The sequence below is a fragment of the Athene cunicularia genome (assembly GCF_003259725.1).
Source record: "Athene cunicularia isolate RWA chromosome 3 unlocalized genomic scaffold, athCun1 chr3_part1, whole genome shotgun sequence".
Taxonomy (NCBI): Eukaryota; Metazoa; Chordata; class Aves; order Strigiformes; family Strigidae; genus Athene; species Athene cunicularia.
Window position 1 is genome coordinate 12133197 of NW_020799097.1, and position 19734 is coordinate 12152930.

Below are 19734 nucleotides of genomic sequence, written 5' to 3' on the forward strand. Positions count from 1 at the left end.
TGATTCTTCATAAAAATAGTCAGGCATGTAAATAATCATATGTCATATTAATGTTAGTCCTGGGGAGCTGTATGTCCCAAGCTGTGAGCACACATCAAGAGAATGGTGTAAGGAATGTGCCTGAATAGCCCAATGAAATTACGGGCTATAAGGCTGCTGAGAAACACCAACACATATATAGATGTACACACACAATAAATATAGGCTAAGCTGGTTTTATTATGCAGACATGCTTAGCGTTAAGAGTGTCTGCGCAGTAATACTATGGCTCAGCTGTCAGATGGTTAGGTCACTGTAAACTGATTGTGAATCTCAGCCCCAAGTTGCCCCCTTCTTCTTCCTCGTCCAATCTTTTCCCTGTACTTTTGGCTCCCTGGCAGCATGCTTGACAAGCCAGTCACACTAAATCTGTACCAGCTCATCCTGACTCTTTCTCCCACTTTCTTTCTCTCCTTCCTTCCTACCTGGCTCTTATTCCCTACCCAACACCAATTCTCATCACCCTGGTATTTTATCTTTACTTTCTCTTTTCCATTTTTGGCTTTTCATCAGCAAAAGCAGTGAGGGCAACCATGTTCATAGTATGCAAGGCATATGACTAAGGTAAAAAAAAAAAAAAGTGGTAGGCTTTCTTAAGCTGCCAAGCAATTCATCTGGGCAACACCTTATTGACATTTAAACAATCTTGGCATCTCCAGGCACAGAGATAAGACAACCACTCCCAAAGAGCTGATGGATGCCCAGGCTTCCAGCAGAGTTGTCAGCATTCTGCAGAGAGGCAGCCTCTGAATGGGAGGGACCAGGGGCAGGCCTCAGCATGTTTAAATGATGCTTCACACTACACAATATTTTAGAGCATTTTACAGCAAGCAACAGGTTGTAAAGCTAAGTGAATTTTGGAGCTTAGAACTACACTGTGTAAAGCTTAAACATCCTAAGGCAGCCATCTGTGAAACACCATGATTTACAGGCATGAAATTCAGCTGCAAGGAAGAGGACAAGACTGATACAAATGTCTTCCTCACATGTGAGCAAACATGTGGGGTTTGTACATGTATGTGTACTCCTCTGACTACCCAAAATCACCACAAACTGGACTGTCTGTGATCAGGAAGAGCAGAGGAACCAGCTACATTCATTAGCAGTAACAGCAAGAGAGATGTGCAGCATGTTTTCAGATCCTAAAGGGTTTTTGTGAATCTAACCACCTAAAAAGTGGTATAAGAGGAAGAAGTGTGGGAGGAGTTGATATCCTTAAAGGAAGAGATTAATTTTTATATCCTCAAATAGAAAAAGAGCATTCAAACTATCAGGGAGAGAGGTTGTTACTTACATTTTCTACATGTTGTTCTATATTTCTTCTTCTCTCCTTACCCCAAACAAAGCAGTGGTGAGTGAACCTATTTGTTTGACACTTGGTAAGCAGGGAAACACAAATCACTGTCCTCTCATCCCATTGTCTAGGTTTCTAGGTGGAGGCTTGAACTGGGTTTGTTTGTTTTTCCCAGAACAAATGCAGAAATGAACTTGACTCTTGCTGCTGCCAGTCAGCCCCTGATAAAAGGATAAAATGGAAACAGAAAAGGTATTGGGGTCAGAGATGTCACTGTCATTTGTATTTTCTCTTTTAAAAACTAGCTATACTTTTCAAAAAAACTTTTCAGAACATCTAGGAAAAACCTTTTTTAAAGTTAAGAGGAACAACCAAATTGTTCTTCTGCCCTGCTTGCCATATAGATCCATTGACAAAAATAAAAGAGAAAAAATCTGACAGGCGTGGGAAAACCCTAAGGAGCTGCAATCCTCCAACCAACCAACCAACCAACCAACCAACCAACCAACCAATTACTGTCCTGAAGTTTCCACCAAATTAGTGCCTGCCAGCAAATAAAGCCACTTGACAGTCTGCTCCTTCTTCACTGATGTTATACTTCCACCCTATTCCAGTATCGGTGCTCCAAACTTTTTAAGAAACATTATTTTTCCCTAACTTGAAAGGAGCTAGGGTGATTTATGACTCAAAGAACCTGGCCATACACCAGAGGGACATCAAACTGCCAATCTGTAACTTAATCTGTTCCCTCAAGAAACTGGATGAAAATGGCATTTTATTATTAATAATGACAATAAATAACAAAAATCAGTCACAAATTTTAAAACTTTTGTATGACAAGGGACAACAGAATACTGAACAATTGTACTATTAATGCCAAACTATCTGAAATGACTGCAAAGAAAACCAAAAGAAGATTCTTTTTCTCTAACACAGCCTCCACAATCATGCACAGAATAATAACAGGGAAGTTATTACATAGTAGCAGGGAACTTGATTAATCCAGGTTATTTCTACCTGGGTGGTAGCCATTAGAAGTTGGATATCTATTCTAAACTAGTCATCAAGGCTCCAATGTGCAATGGAGAGAAAAGTATATATACAAAGTAAGTGGGATTAATTGCTCTCTGGCGATGCCTATTCTTGTTTGACTAACAAGAAAGCCTACACAATTAGTTTAGACTAAACATCTAACTTCTAGACAGCTAGAACATCATGAAAAAAGCCTCCACCCCTTGAGCTCAGACTGAGCTGACTCTCCCAGTTTGGGGACAACTGCAGAGCCTACAGCCAAATTGTGCTTCTGTCCTCATGACCCAAACCTAGGTACTACCTGGCTGGCAGTCAGTCCAGTGAGGAGGCAGTGGATCATGGCTGAACGTGTGGGACAAAGTATCAGCTCGATGTCACAGCAGTCCCTGTGCAGACTCTTCCCAGGAAATTGTCCTTCTAACAATACAGCCAGCTACCAAACTGTTTCAAACAGGTATTTGGGGGTCGAGATTTACCAACAAAAATCACACAGCTTTATGTTCTCCGATTTCTCTGGCCTTTGTATAGCCATATATTCATTCAGTTAATAAGCTTCTCCTGAATGAAAAATGGACACTATGTTAACCTAATTATTTTTAAAGTTATTTTTAATAGTTTTGACAGGTTAGTACCATTGACTTGCTGACAGTTCCATGGGGAATGGCTTAGCACCAGCTGGCTCCAGTCCTTGGCAATTAATATATAGGAAAGAACACAAGCATTTCTACAGTATTAGATTTCCATAAATCTATAAACTCATTTTGTATGAATGCATCAGTAAAAGGTAACTTTAGAAAACAGCATCTATCTGGTGTTACATAAAGAATTAGTTGTAACAACCACACTGCATCTACAATGTTTCTTAGCTTCAAGCTAAGTACTTACTTTCAAGCACCCAGAGACAGGTATATATCCTCTAAGTCCTATTTCTCCAAACAGCACAGGTCATTTTGACATTTTAAGAGGACTAAGTTACTAGGTATCTAAGCACAGTGTAAATTAATTAAAGAGGCTGAAGCAGATTGAGTCACACCCAAGGGTCCCATTCCAGACACTGTGTAACTCTCCTTCCAAGTCTCCTGACAGGTTTCTCTAAATTCTTGCTTTTCTTAAAGAATTGTCCTCTGAATACAGAAATAATATGCAATCATCGTTAACCTCAGCCTTAGTTAAGCTTCTTTGATTTGCTTTCAACCATTACATATATTCACTTTGTCCTTGCTTTTGCTCTCTAAAGCAGTTTATAAAACTTGAAAAAAGGACTGCTTTGTATCATATGGAAAATAACTGTGCTGTAAGGAACAATACCAAGGCTGAGAAGCCTAAAATTAGACCTGCAAACTTTGCTTTCATTGGCAGCGATGTGTGTGCATTCATATTGTCCCAATCCTACATTCTACCTCTTCTATTCTTGCGAAACACACTACTCTCTGAAAAACACTCAAGTTTAAAATTAGCAAACCTCTCTGATTCAAGGGTATACTGACCTTGGTGATTGGCTATTTTGATCACATTCACCTTTAGGCTTCAATAATGAATTACAAGATCAGCTTATTTTCAAAAGCTGTAGCAAAGAAAAAGCATCTGCAGAACAAAAAGCTGAACATCTCTGAAATGGTGCCTGGAATAATACTGTAATTTCCAGGTTCTTTTTTTTTTTTTCCCCTCCTCTCCTAAGAAAAATCTAATAGCTGTATTTTTCTACCCTGAAAGCAAGCTAGTGAGGACATATGCACTACATAAAGTGGCTGGTGCTGGGCAACATGGGACTAACAGGGATAATTTAGTCGTAACAGGTTAGCATCTACAATATACCCATTCTCTTCCCAGCTACATCCACTCAGTTCCCGCTGTAGTCAACAGGGGGAATAAATAAGAGCAAAATGTATCCAAAAGGTCAAACTTCATGGATTTTCAAATGAAGAAATCCACAGAGAGGCTAAACTGAAACCGATGCTAGCTACTGCCTTCAAGATAATGCAAGCTGTTGCTAGTGTAGTGTTTATTTTGAGTCTCCTTGTGGAATTTCAGTATAAAATAGATTGACATTGAACCTGAAGGGGGTATAGTCAGAGCAGTCCAATTTCAACAGACTATCACGATGAACTGTTGGGAGTTATTTTACAGGTTTATGGCTATAGCTCACTCTGAAGCACAGTGTTAATAATATTTGTAGAACACTACGATCTAAATAGCGAAACTACATCCACCACCTAGATACCCGCTGTATGCTCTGACAGAGCACTTTTAAGATAATTAAATACCATTAAATCCACCAGAAATGCTATCTTTGAGTTAAGGTATTAGATTCAGATATAAGTAATGCAACAGCTATTTATCCATCAAAAAAACTCTGATGTGGATTGCTAATGCAGCACTAACATTAACAGCCTTAGGCACTAAATCAGGGGCTGATTTTCTGTCAGAAGACAGAATTTAATTCTAGCACTGTTGAAGTGAACAAGGATCCAAATAGTTTCTTGGGAGTTAGGACCAGGGGAAGTCTAGACAATGCTAGTCGTGAACTGCATTCCATGTTTTCCACAGGAAAATCTGTAGCCATAAAAAGTAATGTTTTCAAAGTAAGACAAAGACCAGCCAGAGAACACTATTTATTTCATCACACTGATTTTGTCAGTATTTCCTAATGTTTCCTACACCCTGGAAACTGTGTAGGCTGTCCTTCAAGCTTCACTTACCCAAGCAGCAAGCTCCACGGGTCACACAGTGGCATTTCAGACAACATTATGCTTTTGGAAAAAGAATTGAGACTGGTTGCATCACTGAGACAAAACAGAGATACTAACCACCAACTGCCTCATGAGTGGGCTGTCACAGCACAGAAACCCTGAGAAAGGTAAATACATCTTTCTCAGGACCGGGAAGTTTTGTCCTAGTTCCAACCTCAGGATGAGGTAATTTCTTCCTGGGACAGCCCTTCTTTTGTGCCTGATTAAGCCAGGTAATTACCTCTGGATTTTGTGGGTAGGAACATGATGTGCATTAAGTCCATTTATGGAGCTGTGGTTTCAGTCTCAGGCTTAGCTTTCTATTCTTACATATAGAGAGTTGCTTTTACTGCCTTAATAACTACCATCTTTTAAGTTTCTGTAATTCTTTCAAACTCTTCTAATGACTCAATCACTATGGACATGCCTATACTTGAGTATTAGTTCAGCCTAAAATCAGTAGTGGATATGAACTACAGAGAAACTCAAGGCAGTAACACTCTCATCCCTTTCTTATTCTTCAGAAAAGCATCTCATTAACATAGCTATGTTTCTAGAGAATAACAATTCTCTTAGACTAGGAGTATCTATACACAGAACTATTTCAGAATAGCTTTTTCCCAAAAACATGAGGAACTGGAGAGCTCCTCTTTGCTATTCACTTTGCTACATAAATGTGACCTCTCATGTTACATAGAAGGTATAAGATCCATGGACCTAGGTACTTACAGAAAGAAAATTTACATTATTTATTATTGATTATAATGAATAATCAATAGTAGAATTGATTTTACTACAGGATTTATCAGAAGTGCACTGGGAGGAGAATTACCATATAAAAATACTCTAAACTGTTAAACACTCTGCAATGAGCTGCAGAATCCTTTTTAAACAATTTAGATTAAATTTAATGAAACCTATTTTAAGAGGTTTCCCACAGATCCCCCCACAAGCTATGCACACTGTTTCTGAATACTTTATAAACTTCATATACGCCATACTATAATGTATAGAGGTTCCGCGCAGAGGCAGAAGGTAGCTTTGCAAACTTCTTCTTGAATAATGTAGAGAAAATTAAGTAAGGCTCTTCTGGAGCCAACTGGCAGAGCAGAAGTAATGGCATGGTATTCTGAGACTGTGTTTGAACTAGCTGAGTAAGGAACTTCTCCTCAAAGTTTCACACAGACCTTGGGGAAATGTGAGGTTAAACTTGTGACCTGGGCTTACCCGATGCGGGATGTTTATTTCATAGGGAAAATAGGTGTCTGTGGTGTCTTCGGGTCTTTATTCACTTGGAGTGTCTTCATGGCAAGTGCCAGCTATCATTAAATTGGTGGGTGCTGAGGTGAATTGTATCCTGGACTGCCAGAGTGCCCCATCTCCTGAATACATCCCTGGGACAGCTCTCCCCAGCCCACCCGAGGCAGAGGCCTGGTGCCAGCAGGCTGTGCCCATGCCACATGCAGAAGCAGGACCCCAGCAGCATCCTCTGTGCTTTACTCTATGCCATCCATTCCCCAGCCAAGGAATACTTACTTCACTCCAAAGCAGTCTAGACATGAGCTAATATATATACCATGCAGATGCACAGGAGATTATTACCTGACACAAAATCAGAAGAAACCATCTGATAAACTTAAGAGAAAAAATTTAGACAGGTTGAGTAAGCTTCACGCTAGTAAATATATTCCTCTCATAATCTTTTTGAACAGCTACTTCATCTGCTCACCACAGAAAGGGCTGCCTGCTGCTTCCCACCAGCTGTATTCTGCCTTCCCACTACTTAAAGCTTATTTTTATTTTGGCTCAGTGGAAGGGAGATTTGGAGAAATCCTTGAAGAAATGGCAGAATGCAAGGAGCTGCCTTGCCTACTAATCGATGGATGCTGCCCAGGAAAAGCAGGATGGGCACTCTTTCCTCCCTGCTTGTTCATCTGTTCCCCTGGGAACACGCAAAACCACTGTGACACATTAAGGCATGTGCTGTCAAAGTGCCTCAGGCAGAAAAATAAGCTAAGTATCAAGTGACAGAGCCCTTTCAGCTAGCCATGGGATGTAAGACTGTTCCAGCCAAAGCAAAGTCCCACTGCAAGATAAACCATACCTTTTAATTTTTCATTTAGTGATAGAAGTCCCATTGAACAGTCTGAAGCTACAGGAACAGAATAAAATTTGAAAGTTGTTTTGCTGAAAAACAACCAGACTGTGGATTTCTACTTTCAGAATGCACACCTAAGCTGAAAAGTTTGCTGTAAGAGCTCTGAAGTCCTGCTATGCTGAAGAAAAAATTGTACAACCAAATCTTACATATGACAAATTTTCATATTTTGTCTTCCATAACATGGACTTGGCTGACATCACTTAATAATAACTTAATGGAGCCTGATGGAGTTGAATTGGCTTATAGCCAGTGTGATTAGTGCTCAAATGACTCCACTTTTAAATATTCTGCCATAATAAATAGGAAGTAATGATCACCCTCAGTTGTCCAAAGAAACAGAGATTTTTCAAAGGAAAAACATGGAACACAACTTCTGGACCATTCCACATGAAATACGTACCTTTCATTTTCTTCTGCTCTAGTACTCTTTAAAAAACTGTTTTTACCAGGTCTCAGTCTTTACATTGTCACACCCACTCCCCTCTGAAACAAGCAAGAACAGAGACCAGCCGCTCCTGCCAACTCTTACTGTAGTGACAAATCTCAGGCACAACCCATAGATTAGAAGAATGTAATTAGTTATGCCTGTTTACTGCACTGTATCTTCATGTTCCAGTTTTTTCAGTCAAACTGATTTCTAGGTAATGCTTCACATGTCCAAGGGGAAAAGCCATAAAGCTGTTTAAAATGGAATTTGGCTATATGTTATAGGAGAGCTCTACCATTTTAGACTCTGCCATAAAGCATACAACTGAGAAGAGGCCAGCTGCATGCTTCTTACTACAGGGTAACTTCAAATCCAAATGAGAAACTGATCTGGGACCTTATTTTTATATTGTACTTTGACAACCATGTGTGCATGAGCAATTTTCATGTGTGTAGTGGAGTGCTGACACCTGTATTTTATTATGCGAAAACCTAACATGAAAGAAGTATGTCAAGGACTATGGCTAAATTGATAATTAAAACTGATATAATAACTGCATGTAAATGTAACATAGTGATGTAATTAATCCAATGTAATTAAAACCCAGAGATAACAGAGACATGCATCTCCTCACTAATTAAAGAGCCCAATCTGTGCTCTGCAGCCCACTTCCTCATGAGCTCTAGTCTGAGTGGATCACCATCATCACACCACCACCCAACAGATCCCAGCAGCAAAAGTATAGGAGCCTGGGACAGATGTAAATACCTGCTTATTTCCACTTTATAAATATTCCAAAATTAGACTGGTGGTGGCTTAATGATTTCAATTTAAGGTATACAATAATTATTACTTTTAGTTCATTAATACTTTTATTACTACTTCATCAACTACACACAAGCACTTGCTTCTGTAAGAATTTATAAGGAGAGCCAATATTTCTAAACTGCACTGTTTAGCTTCATACTAAGTACCTCAGAAATTCAAGAGGAAAAACAAGCCTCAGGAACAGGTCACAAGCAGACAACGATAACAACTCTGTATTGCTTCCATTACTCCATGGGAGGATAATTGCATAGTGATTTTAATCTGACATAATCCAGTTCTTCTGCCAAAAAGGGTTATATACTCCAAAGAAAACCTCTCTCATTTTTGGAAACAACTCTTTGCCTAATGTCTTGTGTGTATGTTAGGATTTGTACGGCCATGTGCAAGGCAGGGTAAGAAAAAACTGGCCATGTCCCTTCACAGTGAAGAGAAAAAAAAGGTCATTTGGGGAAGCTAAACCACCAAGGAGTAGGTGGTAATAGGGAAACAAGGAAGTAGGGAAAGCTTCCCTTTCTAGCACATCCATGTGATTTGGTGACCGTATGAACCCAGTCAGGAAAGGTTTGGTTGGGCTGGATGGAGAGCTCAGCCCAAGCTGGTGCCATCATTCATCCTCCCGCGCTCAGGAACATAGAGCACCTGGTCCTGAGGTAATTGGACATCACGTTTCACTCAGGACAGACCTGTGTCGCATCAGAAGTCCAGTGGAACATCTGCTTACATCCAGATTTCTAGGTCTGCATCTCATTCTTTTCAAACACCAAATGTGATCACCCCACCAGCAGCTCTTACATTACTCATGTCTGCCAGATGCAGAAGACATCAATACAGGAATGACACCTGAACTGTCCAGGCAACTCTCTTGAGGAAGAGATTGGACTTTACTGATGTATGGAACAGAAACACTTGTAGCTTACTCGTGAAAAATTTACACAAATGTCAAACATTTTTCCATCTTGACTTGTAACAACTAGAAATAGGTTTTTTGAGGTTTTGTCCAACCTCTTTTGAATTAGCAGTGCAAAGTGAGTTCCTCCCAAGAAAGGAACCTCACTACAGCACTGTGATCAAGCAAATAGGTGAAACACGGTCTACAATTCACTGTGAGAATCAGGGTTCTGAATTCCATCCTCTGCTTTATCATCAACTTTCTAAAACCTCTTGGACAAGTCACGTTTCTGCCTTCTGCTTCATCATGTAATACAATGTGAATGAAATCATGTCAAATTCTATAAATCCGCCAATACCGTAGGTGTCATATCCCATTCAAAACTGACATCAGTGGTGAAAAACTACACGGCACAAATACAAATGCAAAATAATGAGCAACTTGTCATCTGAATACTTCAAAATCAGGACCACAAACTAACAGTTTTTTACTGCAGAAAAGCAGGATTTTAAAAGCAGCAGTTCAGTCATAAGATCACTGAATCATATGATGAGAGAACATATTATGCAAATGCTTCACATTTTTATTTTTCAATCCTTCTCCCCACTTCGTTTCATGTCCCAAATGCCTCTAGACGAGCAAATTCCCCTGCACCCACACAGAACTCGCTGCCAGACAGCGCCTGCACTGAGGGTGTTTTTCTGGTCATTTTTGGGACTTACGTGTATGTGACTTAAACTATCTCAATTCCCCTTCTTCTTCCCCAACAGCTACATCTGTCACTCATCTCACACATACATATAAGAAAAGTTATCAAGGCTCAGCTAGCTAGATTGGCATCTCAGTAAAGCTTCCTCTAAGCACCTAACCCGGATGCTTTTGCACTAGTACAGTTCTGATACAGCTTGGCTATCTACATCTGAGGAAGCAGTTCAGAGAAAAGTGGCAAGAATCAGCTGGATTTATCACTAAATTCAATGTTTCCTGGAAATTCAAATTATTCCTACAGAGTTTTCTCACAACACCTAAAAAAAATCATGAAAAGTGATGAATCTGTTGGTAATTTTCTAATTAATCACCCTTTTTGGTGAGAGGCTCTCCACTCTTTGGTCTTTCCTAGATCTTGACATCTTTGCCTTCTGATGTCTTCAAACACTATCCTACTCCTTTTCCTCACTTCCCCCTTCCTTTTATTCATTTAAAATGTCTTCTCCCTAGCACTGAAATCCTCACAGATCTGATCCTGCCTACATCTCTGACATGATTCATGATCACACCTTCTCCTTTTCCTCAAGTCTTATCTACTTTAGGCTATGAGCTTGCTGAACACTTACACCTACATTTCTAGTCAACTCTATGTGTTCAAATCAACAGATTTTCCCATGTATTTAAACCTAGTCACTTGCAGAAGTGTTTTGGTGGTTCAGGATATACTTTGCACTATTCAAATCCATTCCTTGATCCAATTTTTCCAGTAGGGATCTCACAGATCAGTCACAGAATGAGTCCTTTTATTTGTATGTCCTCGGACTTTGGTACAGCTACTTCAGGATGGGATTGATTCAGAAAAGTAATTTCCAGTTCACGTAGGAATGTGAAAATTCTACAGGAATTTTTAATAATGAAGCCCCATCAAGGCATCCTTCCATTTGCTTCTAAATATTTCCTGATGTCTGTGCTTGTCAACAGTGCTAATGCCAGTGCCCACTGATGGCATAAATTTCCTTTCACTATACAACCACATCTAAGTGACTTTTACTGCAGTTTCAGTTTTTGCAGCATGGCCAAATATCATAGTACAGTTGACACATGGTGACTTAGCTCCTAAAACTTGTTGAATTTGATCCTTTATTTTTTTTGCTTATTCTTCTAGATTCAACATTTATAGAAGAGTATGTCATTACTCAAGTGTCCAGAGTGATACCACTTAGATCATTCCAAACAAAACAAAACCTGCTAATTTCTGCAGACTTCTTGAAGGTATTTTCAATGGAAAACAGAAGTACAAGACTGAAATGGCTACTAGCTGCTGTGTAGGTCTCACTAGAATCGGGAATCTCATGAATTACTATTCTGAATGACAAAATGCAGTGTTGCAGAAATCAGGAATGTGTTAGTTGTCTCACACAGCTTCGGATATTGAAGCCCTTCTGAATATATCAATGCTGACAACAGTAAATGGTTGGGTTTACTGGGCAACACTGAGAATTACAGTCTCCAGATATCTCTATTATATATAATACCAGAACAACCTTGAACGTTTCATGAACTCTTTCTTTTATCTGAAGATGAGCTGACATTGATATATTGTTATTGGTCGTCACTAATACTCTCTTATTGGCAACAAGGTGCTGCATACAGCTGAAATGAGTCACACACTGCAGCACCTTACTACTTATATGGAAAAAGTGGAATTTTCAAGATACCTTTCTGTATCCTCCTCAGCTGACTATGGAACATAAGACACCCACTAAAACTCAAGCCATAGTAAGACACAGTTATTTTTCCACATATTTGAAGCACATGAAGTTGTGGGACTTACTTTATTTATTTTAAGCTATCTGTATTTCACCGACATTAAAACAGCACTACGAAGTAATGATAGGACGGTTTGATACTGAAATACAAATGACTTTATTATTTATATTTATTGTGGACTCTCATACAATAATTCAGAACCTTGTTAAATTGTTTTCATTTATTTGTAGTTGTATATTATGTAAAAAATCTACATTCAGTGAAAAATATTTGAAGGACCTACTAATCTAAGGTAATGTATCTCACAAGCAATACCGATTAACTAGCAAACAGTCCTCTAGCTCATCCTTGTCTAAAGAAAGCAAACTGCTTTGTGACTGAAAACCTCACATTAATCAATTTTGCTATGCTAATTAACAACATAGATGTTATGGCATTAAGTGATATGTACATACTGGTAGGAGGGCCACTGATAAAAGTATGTAGAAATAAAAAATGCCAAGCATGTTATGCTAAATTATTGCAACATTTTCAGTGTCCTATACATCTTCCTAACCTGACATTACACAACCCTGCAAAAAAAACAAAAAAGAAAAAGAAATACATAGGCTGTGTTCCTACTGTGTAGATTTACAAGCTACATCATGGGCCTTGCACTAAGATACAGGCGTTAGGGCACTGAAAAGCAGACAAACACACAGGAAGAACACAGCTGTATTCAACATCTGTTCACGCTGCATTGTGACTGCTTACAGACTTCTTTGGAAATACCAGTCTAGAGATATTGGGATACTAACTCAGCTGTTTAGAATGCGTTCTATAGTGTATCGACATTTCAGCCCCTGCAGCTGGAGCAGAGTGCGTGCCTGAGCCAGCTTTTAACTCACTGTCTTTGCCGCTGCAAACAGCCCCACTGGGGCAAAGCAGAACACAGTGCAGGCTGCATAACCTGCTCAAGGGCAAGATGAAGACCTGAGTACATAAGCCACGCTAAGCGCTGTATTGCTGTGTCTGGCTTGCTGTAGGTACATCATGTATTTGGTTTAGGACTAGTGTGTCAGCATATTTCATTCACAACTTAGTGACTGCAGAATAAATGTATCCTAACTAGCTTTGCCAGAGATGGACTCAGTCACTGCTATCGGACATGGATTGGTTCAAAGTCACTCGATGAAAGTCCTGAACATGCACCTCATTCTGCATAGGTGGTAGTTACAGTATCACTTACATGTTTTTAAAATTTTAATAGAAATATTTACCCTTATAGCACTGTACATAGAGCTGCACTTCCTAGAACATATAAAAAGGCCAGATTCTTGTTTTATAAAGCTCACAGTTCAAAAAACAAACACAAAACCAGAGTTAAAATGCAAGACAAAAGAGACATCCACCATGGTGAAACATGCACAGCCAGGTATCGTTAAGGAGAGGGAGACTCTTAGGCAACAGGAGACTGCTGGAGCAGAATCAAAGAGAGGAAGCAGAGCCAGAGAAGGAGGAAAAAAAGAGATCAGTAAAAGCTGAAGGATGAGATAAGACAGGAGGCAGTTAGTACCTGCTGACGCTTCAGGATTACATTCTCATGTAACAGAGTGAGAAGACTGAATGAGTAATGTTCACCTCTTAAACCATGTAGAAACTAGTATTACTTATTGATCTGTGTTCCAGTAGCACCTCTTTGTGGCAGACACTTGAGAAAAATGTAAAGCAACTAACACCTCCCAACCCTCGTATCTCCCCAGACAAGAATTAAAATAAGTAATAGACACTGAACTAAATAGCTAAGCACTCACCCAATGTGTACCATAGCAAGAGACAGCTCTTGTAAACAAAACTTGTTAATGAAGAATCATAAAGGCTACTTTGTGATCTACTTACCATACATGAGGAGGAAAATGAAGCCTTACAAGCTACTTCTCTTAAGCACTTTGGCATTTCAGTAATACAGCTGCATCATTAGAAATTAACTGACAGAAGGCGGCAGGCATATTTAATGTACTTACATGGGAAAAAGTTTGTGATTCTTCGACTCTCCGGATTTAAGAATGGATAATACAGACGTTTTAAAAGGTAAAACATCTAACATTCTGTTTTCAAGGCCAAAAAGCATGCCAACCTTCTACATTTACTCATTCTGCATGGATGCCAAGGACCAGATTCCAAGCCCACTGGAGCACACTGCAGAGCATCCTTTGACCTTACAATGGAGTTGATGTGATCAGATCCAAGAGTACTAACATACCCAAATTATGAAAAAAAAAAAAAACAACAAAAACAAACAGGTGAAAAATACAGGTCAAACTTTGTTAGAGGGCATTTGAAGTTATGGTCGTTTTCTAGAAATCAGTCTGGTTTGCAAAAATCATCAGTATGATCTGATGTTTTATGCATGAAACTAAAATTCCTTTTCAGGCTTTCATACTTTCAAACTGAAAGCCTTTTATGCACTTCAAAACAGGTATTTCAAGCCCATTCCTGAATTGTACTCATTTGTATAATTTGAAAAAAATATACATTTAAAATGAAAAATACAGTATAAATTCTATTGTAATGAACAAATGTTGACTAAAGCGATATTGACCGGATACATGCTGGATATTAGTAATACTTGCACAAGTAACTTCTTGCAACATTATCCATTATATAAGCTGATTTTATTTTCAGTGCTAAGACCTTGTAAAAATGTTCACTAACTTTTCAAAATCACATTTTTTTCTACATATACACCAATTTCTATTAAAAAAATGCATTTTAATTCAAACTACTAATATCCAAAATTTCATTCTCCAAGAGTCTTCAGTTACTTTATGTTTCTAAATATAGCATATAAGAGTACACAGAAATATGTATTCTAAGAGCTTTTATAAACAAGATGTTCTAATTTTAGAGTACTCCATTCTGAATAAAGTCTAATTAAATACACAGATATTCTCAAATGCAGTCCACAGAAAGGATAATATTCACCTCTCCTTGCTGTCATTTAATTCTATTTTATAGTGAATGATTTAATATCTACTTTTGAGTAAAAATGTTTTCTATTAAGTGGAACACTAATCTTTTATTTTAAAAAATCATTTCCAGTAAGAGACTGCCTTTGTAAAATTATTTTTAGATATTAAAAACAAGTCATAGATACTTTAAGCACACCTGGTTCAACAGCTGACCTATTTAAGATGAATATTCTTCCAACTACTTCAGGGATTGATTGGCTTAAGAACTGGTAATGGAGTCCAGAATTAAGACGTGAGGTGTACATTTTAACGCAAAGGAAAAATAACTATTAGAAAAGCTTAGGGAGAACTGAGATGAATTTTCCATTATCTGTGGTCTTTAAAACAAGACTGATTGTTTTTTCCCCCAAAAAATATGTATGTGTTTCATGACCAGGAGACTAGATAGAGGCATCACTGAGTCATATGTTACAGACTCTGCTAGACACTTGGTTAAAATTCTCATTATTCTCCCTTGTAGAGTTAAACATTTATTAATCTGAAAGCTTTCACCTCTAGAACACAACTTCCTATTTAGCTACAAGTTAAAACTAATTGAAGTAATTTTCATCAAAAGGTTTAGAGCCTTATATTTATTAGTCTAACAGCTCTGTAAATTACTGTCACAGCTTGTTTTCTTCCTGGGTATACATTTAGATTTGTACAGTGCTGACAGTATATACTTCATCAAAGTTTGAACAACCAAGGTAATACCATTGGTTGTTATTATACTGGTTGATTTAACTCACTGGGAGTTAAAACAAAATTCCATGGTTTTCTTATGCTTAACTATAGTATGAAAATACCTCGGTAGGACCAAAAAAAAAGTTAAATTTATAAGTCTTACCATTACAGATCTCAGTTTTTATGTCTTTCCATCAACAAACTTTGAGAAAGTCTAAGTCAGTGAACAAGAAATGAGGAAAATTATGCTTTCTGGTATTTAGTAAACTATATAGTGGGGCTGCACTCTACTGCTTTTCTGAAATCATCAACTATTTAAAATTAAATCTGCTTTAAGTCAAAAGTGATTAAATGTCATTTTAATCAAAAAGTTTAGTGTCCCATATATATTAGTGTAAAAGCTATAAAAATGACCATTACAGCTTGTTTTTTTTCTGCACATCAATTTAGACTCTTGTAGTGCTGACTATACTTTCTCAAATGACTTTGTGATGATAAAGAAACTGATTTTTTAATTTTTTATCATCCTAGTAGGAAATTATTATAATTATCTTAAAAGTTTCACTTGATTACCTGAAGTTATCATTTCTCATGACTTCAGAAATCACAGGTTGTTGACAAACTCAAGAATGTAGCAAACTCTTGCTCTTTGTAAACACTAAAATTGAGGAAGCTATAATATGTTAAGTTTGTACAGTCTGGGATTGAAAATGTGACTTAATGGTGTTTGTTCCAGGCAGAAAATCTTCCATAATATCTATAATATTTCTTCCTTTATCCTTTACATCAGAATTTCAGAATACATCATGTTTAGGTCAACAAAAGATGCATTTGTCATCTCACTCCCAATGAACACTGTTTATTTCAATTAACTGTGGTTTTACAAGTTATTTTACAAAAAAATATTCCGTTCCTTACCCTCCTCGGGGGAATAATCACAAAGAAAAACAGCTTGATATTTTTATTAACACATCAGTGAAATTAAGTATCAAGTGATTTCTATCTTTTCCTCTCCTTCAACTGCCTCCCCAAAACTACTCACTTTTTACAACTGTCAGATATGAGACCGTCTCTAATAACCTGACTTCATTTCCTACGTGTGTATTATTGTCCTTTGGGTCATATTCATATCTAAATGTGGAAAAGATCCTGAAAGCAGAAACCCTGTGTATAATGTCAACATAAAGTTTAAACACAAATTGAAAAAAATATATATATATATCTCCTTAGGAGCTTAAATTATAACTTTAAAAGCAATATAGATTTGAAGCACTACCTGGATATTTTGTATTCCACGAACAAGTATCCTTTTCATCATCTGCTTCATTATCTTTGAAAAGGATTGTTCCTATTACTCTCAGAGCAATAGCATAAAATTCAAGAGATAAGATTCTCTGTTTCTATGAATAAAGACAAGAGTTGGAGCTGAGGTAAGAAAGCGCCTCCCTGTGATGGGAGCCCACCTGGATCCTTATATCTTACCACAGCACATATGCTCACAGCCTTCCTATTTGTGCTGTATTCCGGTATCAGGCAATGCTTTCAGTGATGCCATGTAGCAAAGCTACAGAGTAAGTCATGATGTTTCCCAAGGATTAAGGGAAATAAACCGTGAAGAAGATAATTGGTCAAAAGAAAAACTATCCAAAGATGCAATTAAGGCACAGAAAGATCACAGAAGAAATGAAATTACACCCCAAAGGAAGAAAGAAACAGGCCAAGGATGCATGGAATGGCAAAAGGTATGCAAATGCAAGTAATGGGGGCCCACAGGAAAATGAGTACAAATGAATCTGTCTGGTCTCTTTATAGTGAAGTCAAAATTAGGCATGAGGAATAATTCAGGAAGACCACACAGTTGCTCTTCTCTATTAGTGTAAGAAAGGAAAGTGCAGAATCAACTGTCAATCAAAACACTTCTGAAACAAGCTACTTTTTAGACCACTCTAATGACAAAGGGCATTTAGCCCCAATCCACACTGGTAAAACAATACGCATTGAAAACAAAGGGATGAGGACCAGTGCTGAAAATGTTTGACGTCACAGACAAGAAGGACAGTTTCTCATGGTAAGTGCTGTGTGTTTCAACTCCAAGTACTTTAAAAACAAATTTGCCTATCATATTTTAAATTTTACAAGTTCAATTAGTGTACAATACTGTTTAATTCACAATTAGAGGATGAGCCAGCATTACTTGCCCAGGTGACATAAACTTCTGGAAATCCATGGGAATCTGCAAAATTTACAGAGCACAGAATATCTAAAATACGAGCGTGAGGCATAAACAATATAAAAAAACTCAGGAATGCACAGTGCAGTCAGACATAACTTTAGAATTCCAAAACGGAAAAACAGAAACAGAACTACAGTTTGAAAAGTACACAGTTTTGGAAGATCCCATAACAAAGTTCACCGTATTCACGTGTTTTGTAAAAGGATGCTATATTCTCCAGTTTAGATCCATCCTGCCTGCAGCTATGTTGAGAGTACAGACAGAAAGAAAAGTCAAGAGGGCTATACCATCCCGATACACTGAAAAGAGAAGAAATAGAGCTGTGGGAGCTTGGTACTGCAGCCCATTCCCCACACCCTCAAGGGAGACTGTGCTGGAAAGCACGCCGGATCCCCAGCGCACCCCTGAGATGCTGCAGTCTGCAGGATGTCACACCCTGGGACATACACAGTGCCTTTTCCAAACAGCACCAAAGCCAGCTTCATCGCATCGCTTCCATCCCCCACAGCCAGCCTGGTTTCTGCAGGCTGAACCAGCAGCCTTCTGCTCTGCTCTGCCGTGTCCCACCCTACCCCACCACATCCCAGTTAGACTTTGCCCTACCATTCTGGCCAGGGCATAATTTTTCTTCTAGTTGGTACTGTAGTGTGGTATTAGCTCTGACTCTTCTGATATATTACATCAGGGGAGTGCACACAGGGAACTGTACGACAGGACTGATGGCAGCGGGGACATTGCTGGCATTTGCTCTGCGGTTGTGAGGTTACGTAACGCTGTGATAGTCTGAAGAAGATGTCGCTCGACAACACAGCCAATGTGCTGTCAATAGCTGGACGTTACAGAACACGAGGCAAGATGAAAAATCAACAGTGTAATTCTACGCACAGGTTATGTATTTGTACGGGGCAAGAAGATAGGGTAACCTAACAACTGCAATCTTTTATCAGTTTTCATGTCAGAAAAGTTCATGGCTAAACTCCTTTTGAGCCCAACAAGACAACAATTCAGTCCTTAATTAAAAGGCAGGAATAATACAGAGTGAAGATTAAGAACATGTTTCCATATTTTTTCTTGACAGCAGCATTAGCCCAGACTACTTTATGCTTTGTTTGAATGGAGAAGCAAAATGTAATTAAAGTTTTAATTAAAATTGATCATAGTCCACAAACCTGAAATGGATAGTGCTGTTCGAACACTGTACTGGAAGAACTTTCAAGTAAACCGATGTTCTTAAATGAACTGTGTTATTTTAAAAAAAAAAAAAAAAGCATTCTGTCAAGTAAAAGGGTAGTAGTGAAAACTAATGAGGCTGAAAATGTGTCATAGAAGCAAACTACTAGCAAGCACGTATTCTGAAAGGGCCAGTGAATATGTATTTTACAGAGACTGAGCTTCCTCATGTACTTACTATTCTCTGAATGTGAGGAATCTGTTCCTTACCATATTCCAGCTAGCAAATATGTGCATCTTTTTCCTCCTCGTAAAGAGGTGATGGTAGCTCTGAGAACTGAACTTTCTAATATATGAAGGAAGAGAACACCTATCCACAGAAACACTCGCTACAAAATATTGCTAAAAATATTTTGCCAGCAGAACTGTTCAGAAAAGTACCTGTATCTCAAACACATCTGTTACATTAACATCTTCTGTACAAGAAAATGGGATTTATTCATACATTTGGTCTTTAGCTAATTGGCCAAGGCTCTGGTGTGCAAGTAATCACACTTCAATACTAATGAACAGGGCAGGTTTTTTAATCACGCTGTTATCTGCACGGTTTCTTTGTCAGCCGCGCAGCCTGGCGGTGCCGGTAACGGCCGCCCCCTCCCCCGGCCCTGCTGCGCTGTGAGGGGCGATGCGGGATTTGGGAGCGCGGCTCCCCCGGCGGTACCTGCGCAGCGGGCGGGAGCGGCGGCGGCCCCGAGGGCTCCGCACGGCCGGGCTCGGCCC

The 19734-nt window shown here is 38.6% G+C and overlaps 1 protein-coding gene across 4 annotated transcripts in view; it reads right to left on the minus strand.

The window, feature by feature from the left end:
* Positions 1–18482, minus strand: part of VSNL1 (visinin like 1) — an 88686-nt gene extending 70204 nt beyond the window's left edge. The window contains exon 1 of one of the 4 annotated variants that reach the window (XM_026844887.1): positions 18388–18482. The gene's annotated coding sequence lies outside the window, so the exon portion shown is untranslated. Of the gene's footprint in view, positions 1–1333; positions 1352–13993; positions 14011–16827; positions 16845–18387 lie in introns of those variants that run through there. The other 3 variants (XM_026844890.1, XM_026844892.1, XM_026844888.1) reach the window with 3 other exon arrangements.
* Between the last annotated feature and the right edge of the window lie 1252 nt (positions 18483–19734).